This window comes from Lichenostomus cassidix, chromosome 4, assembly GCF_008360975.1.
Source record: "Lichenostomus cassidix isolate B80296 chromosome 4, HeHo_3.0, whole genome shotgun sequence".
Taxonomy (NCBI): domain Eukaryota; kingdom Metazoa; phylum Chordata; class Aves; order Passeriformes; family Meliphagidae; genus Lichenostomus; species Lichenostomus cassidix.
The window spans coordinates 7,165,239-7,171,238 of record NC_139484.1 but is presented as its reverse complement, the minus strand read 5'-3'; positions in this window follow the sequence as shown (position 1 = coordinate 7,171,238).

The window sequence follows — 6,000 nt, the reverse complement described above, 5'->3', positions numbered from 1 at the left end:
TCATCTTTGAGAAGCTCACAAAAATAGCAGCAGCAAGATAATAAATAATAACTATTTTACATAATTTGCATAAAATGCATCTTCCTTCTTTCTGCCTCATGTCATGGGGAGTACATTAGCATTGGGGAAAAGCACTTCATTGAAATATTTTTATGGAAAGAAAATAAACTTTTTTTTAAGTTATTGTTTTCCCTTCTTTTGCTTTCTTCTCCTTATGTAATTTGGCCTTGTTTTTAATCTTTTCTGGTCTCCTGCTATTTCCATCTAGGAACACTTCTGGTTATACTGGAAATTGAGACAAAGACACTCAGCAATAAAGAAAAAGTGTGAAGTAAGTTTATGTTTTGAATTTGAAAGAACAAAATCAACTTGAACTATTCAGTGGAACTATAACGAGGAGTCTGACAAACCAATTCAGCCCTATGACAGGTGTGTGCACAGAACTTTTCTTGAAAAAAGTGGTTTTGTTAGAGATGTTATCTTTTTCACTACAGTTCTTCTGTCAAAAGTATCTTATTTATCTGATACATCCCTGCCTTATCCCTGGCAGATACACACCTGAAAATTGTGCAGTGACGTGGACAAGTAATTTGACTTCACATAAAAACTTCATGAAGTTACTCCAAATGTGTGATGCTGGCATTCAAAAGCAAGTACTTCTCATTACTTCTGTTCAGTTTCCACTTCATGACTGTCTTAGTGTTGGCATATTTATCTGGGAATTTATAGTGCTGAAGAAAGGGAAAAGGTCTTGAGACCTGATTGCCTGCTGTCATGGTAATGGTCATGGACAGCTGCATGGTCCCGAGATGAGGAACTGCTCTGCTATGTGATCTGAACCTCCTCCTTGGAGCTGCAAACTATTGAAAACCTTGCTCCATAAAAACAAGTCTTTTATTGTACGTGAAGTGCTGCATTCTGGCTACTTTACTCACATTGAAAGGCATCTCACTTCAGCTGGGCTGCCCATGCAGAGGTCACAGCCTTGGAAAGGACTGGTTACACACAGGGTGCTCAGCTGGGAGGGCAGGGTGTGGATGGCACCATCCCATAGCTCAGCCACTCCGGCCCCTCAGCCTCAGCCATGACAGCCTCTTCAAGGAGCAGGTCTGCAGCACAGCTCTGTGAATACCTGCTCCTTCCAAACTGAAAAAGAGGAATACTGGATTTAATCTGGAGGGATGGGTCCTATACAAGTTCTGTCTAACTAGTGACAGCACTCAGGATCAGCAGTTTCTAAAGACCAAAAAGAGTTTGTGTGGCTGCACTATCCTAAAAACCAGACTAGAAGTCCTTCCTGATCTTCCTCCCCTAACATCTCTGAGCACAACTCTCGTAACAATGTGCCTCTCCTTTGAAGCAGCTCAGGAATTTTGATCTTATTTGGCTTCTCAAAATTTAACAAACATGTAAATGAAAACATGTTTTAGAAGGTAAACACAAACATCCCTGTCCAGCAAGCAGAAATGGAATGATTCCCAGGATTTCAGTAAAACATTATAATAATCACCATATAATTGCAGGAAGGTTTAGGCCCAGTGAAAGAGCATTTCCTGAGGTTAATTCCAAACAAGCAGTTATTTGAGTAGTGGAATTAATGAGTTCTAGTTTACCACGTTCTTCTGTCCTTTGTCCCTTAATCTCCCCACCACAAAAACCTCTGCCCCTGTGTCAAATGTAGATGAAATTAGTCAATGCCTTCAAAAGTTATTAAGAGGAGGCTGATAAATGATGAGACAGATAATGCACTCATGCAGGCTCACCTCCTCCAGAATCCAAGCTCAAAATGACCCACACAGCTTCTGCCCAGCCCAGTAATTACCGCTGCTCACAGTAAATAGCAACACAATATAAACAACATAAATTCATTTGTATGTAAATATGACACTGGTGTTCCATGCATAAGTATAATTCATGTCGTTGAGGCTATAATAATTCAACGATTGACTTTAATAAATATTCCTCTTAGTGATACAGATTTTAAGTCTGCAGGGAAACCTTCCAGAACTTACCAGTACCTAAAAGTGCTCCAAGAGAGGAGAAAAGGGACTTTGGATAAGAGTGTGGAGTGACAGGACAAGAGGGAGTGTCCCTGTCCATGGCAGGGGGTTGGAACTGGATGGTCTTCAAGGTCCCTTCCAGCCCAAACCATTCTGGGATTTTATGATGATTGCTAAGCCTAGTAAAGATCAGAGACAAAGAGGAAGCAGTGACACAAAGTTTAGCATTAAACAACAGAAGAGTTCCTGTGTCTGGCCATCTGTATGTAAATAACACAATGAAACTCTTGTCACAAGCAGCACATGGGTCTTCCCCTTGTCTCATACCTGGGCATTGGATGAACACTTAGGTGAGATGGAGTCACCTCTAAATTGTTCCCTCAGTGAAATTTCAGCTAAAAGAAACCCATCCAAAATGAGATCTTTTTCTGAACAGCTCCTGTGCCTGAAATATCTAGATCATCAGCACTACAATACGAGTATGTGGTTAGAGAGTAACTTCAATGATCTGGCTTGGCAGACCCACAAAAGCCTCAATATATCTGAAAAGATATCTCAATATATCAGAATTTATCTGCTCCTAAGCTACGATTCCAGCTCCTGAATGCAAAACCACCCTTCTGCATGCCTGTTCTCCTGGTGGTTGCTCAGAGGGCTTGTTTCACAGGATTAGTTGTAAAAAGCCTGTGTGCTCATACTCTTCCCTTTTAACATGAATCTATGAACTCTCATTTATGCAGTGCTATGGAAATGGTTGTCATGACGGGAGGATTGTGACTTCCAGAAAGGAATACATAGGAACAGATGTCCATCAATCTAGCCACTCCTATAATCATTACACACATGAATTTCTAAGATTTATGCCACAGTTTCAGAGTTCTCTACCAAGTTTTTATAGCTGAAGTTGCTGAGTTTGTACTGAGTGGGTGATTTAAAAGCACATTCCTAGCTCCAAATTCCTGAGCTAAGGAAAATGTCTCTGTTTGCATATACTCCATATGAAGACCCTCATGTTTTGTTCTACTGTACTCTAGCCAAAGGCTGGTGTCACTAATCACCTCCCTGCTGCTCACATTAGCAGAAACTTCTGCCCAGGTACAAGTACAGGCAAATCTTGGGGCTGTGCACAGTGCAGCTGGCCGCGGCCTTTGCTGCTCTAAGTCCCTGTCACATGCTGCAGCCAGGCCTGAGCCAAAGCCCTTTGATTAAAACAGGGTTTACTGAGGCCTCCTGAGGCTTGCCTTTGGTGTGCATGTACTCTGCCTGCAAAGGAGAATGCAAATAAAATTTGATTCCCAGTACCAGGTAATGCTGCCCTAACACAGATCAGCCTGTGTGCGTTCAGAATTACAGCAAGTGGGGCCATTTGTCCTCCTTCAAGCCTCCTTTGCTGGCTTGGGTATTGTATTTCCCTTTTCTTGTCATCCATGCACATGTTCACTCTGACAGCTTAAGTAAAGACATGCCAGGATAAAGGGCATGAACACTTTTGCAATGAACAGCTCACAGTGCTCAGGTGGGAAGAGCCCTGAGAGCTCAAGAAGATGAAGGCAAAGAAATATTATGGCCTATTAGAAGAAAGATCACATAGTAAGGAAAGCTGATGTGGACCATTTTCCCCTGAGCAAGCACTTAGGTGTGTTTACAGAGGGGGAGACAGTCTTCCCAAGGCAAGAGAGCAAAAAGGGCAGTTCTAAGGATATGTATATGAAACCAGCACCTGGTAGCACAGGGAATCTACTCTGTTTCTCAGTACAGCCTCTGTGAGTAACAGCATCCTTGCTGCACACAGGTGTGTTACTCCAGCACCAATGCCTCTCTGCATTCTCATCCTTTTCCTCTTCCAGGAAAGAGCTACAGGACAAAGATGATTAATCTCATTTTACAGGCACAGAAACTGAGGCAACAAGGAAGCTGAAAGGAATAATAAAACCCATGCTAGACAGTGGACCTGGCAGTTGCATTTCCCCTCCTCCAGAAGATTTTTGCTCATGGAAAATCACAAGCGTGAACAAGAAGCACTCCTCTGAAGTCCCAGGAGAGAGGATGCTTGGATTTCTCACTCCCAGATAGTGGTGCAGCCTAAAAACACTCAGCCACAGAGACCCAGCAATCTTTAGAAGAAGCCTAAGCAAGCTAATGGAGTCAGCTATATCTGTGATCTTTATCTGAGTCACTCTGATCTCCCCACACAGCCCTGTCTGCGGGGATGCCATGCGCCTCCGCCATGCCCCCCGGGAACGAGCCCCCAGCTGCCAGACAGCAGAGGGCAGGGAGCAGGAAAGGGGGCAGGTGTGTCTCTGGCACAGCTGGCCTTGCTCCCTGGCCCAAATCAAACACCAAACCACACTGGACTTGCAGTCATTACGAAAGGAAACATCAGCGTCACCAGGTCAGATGGCAAGGCAAGAGGGGTGTAACATTCGGCTGCTCTCTGTCACCCTTATTCTCCTTTGTTCAAAAATTCTTAGTGATTATGTATGTAAAATCCTTAAGTTTTTGCAGCTGTCATTGCAAATGCAGTTTCTGCAGATTCACAAGTTTCCAGACTTCCAAGAAAATCATAAATTGATAAGTTTGGGCAAAGAAACTTTTTTCCTTTCTGAATGTTTAAGCAACAGAGCAAACTAAGCTGCTGGATTTGCTTACTGGACCTTGCTTTAATTGAATAACATAGCAAGTCCTCATTCCCCTCTTGGAACTCCATCATCCCTAATACACCTTGGAGGGCAGCATTTCCTACTGTGCACTGCCAGTCCCTCTGCAAGGTACAGCATGGGAACACAAGGTTTTGGGGACCTTATGACTGCTGTGGTCAGGTGCCTTGGGTCCGAGAGGATAACAAGGAGGCAAGCAGTGGTCATAAACCAGTGTACTGCTGTGGGAAAACCTAGCTTAATATTGACTTGACTTGCACTGAAGTGTGGCAAGGTGAGGTAAGTGAGACACAGCAGTCTGAGTCTAGAGAGGCAGTGCAGCTGAGAGGCAGTGACTTGTCTCCAAAAGCTGTATCTGAAGGAGACAAGTGGATCTGTATAAATGGGTCTTCAAGAGATGATAATAGTAAAAATATGAGATAGCACCTAACAGCTAGAAATACAAACACACAGGCAAGCACTTACATAGTGATGCAAGAGCTGATGGGAAAAATCAAAATGGAAAAATGCAGTTTCTTCAGGCTGAAGTGAGAGAGGAGTAGCTCTTGTCTTTCCTGTGTTAACAGTGCTGAGCTGTGCCTTACAGCATGTCCCAGCTGAGGATCCACAGAGCAGCTCAGCCAGCGTGCTTAACCAGATTTTCCACCACACCTTTGGGCCACAGCACACTGTCATTATATCATGCATGCCTGAAATATCTCAGTAAAGACAGGATAAAGGATAAAGGAACCAAGGGACCTGTTCCTGACTTTGTTCACTGGAGGTAGCAACAGCTCTGTGTGGCTTCTGGGGGCTGTTCTGGAGGGGTGAGGCCAGCCAGTCCCCATGCACCTACCTGCTCTCTCTCTGTAAGCAAGGGCCAGCATCATGGCAGAAGAGCAGAACCATGAGAGGGCAGGAAGGTGTCCAGGTTGTTTGGGGCACACAGGGCCTTTCCATCCCCAGGTTCAGCCTATCACACAGACAAGTCATGTCTGCAGGCACGTGTGGGAGAGTGCATGTAAGCATCCCGAGATACAGAGGCGATACTAATTGGAATTCCCTTGCAGACAGATTTCAGATTCAGAAAGAGAAAATAACCCAAAACCTGGACAACTGCAGAGTCCTTGGCCAGTGCAGAACCTACTGGGCTTGGGGAAGTAAAATAGCAACAAAACCCACATGTTACTTGTGTGTAACTTTAGCAATGTGTCCCTGCACAGCCCAGCTAGGCCAAATTCCTGTACACAGACCTGCATTGAAATAGGATTCCACAGGGTGCCTGCTCCATCACCCACATTCTGAATGGCCTCTCACTTCACAACATTTTTCAATAACTTGTGAAAAGTTTTGAGTTCTTCCCA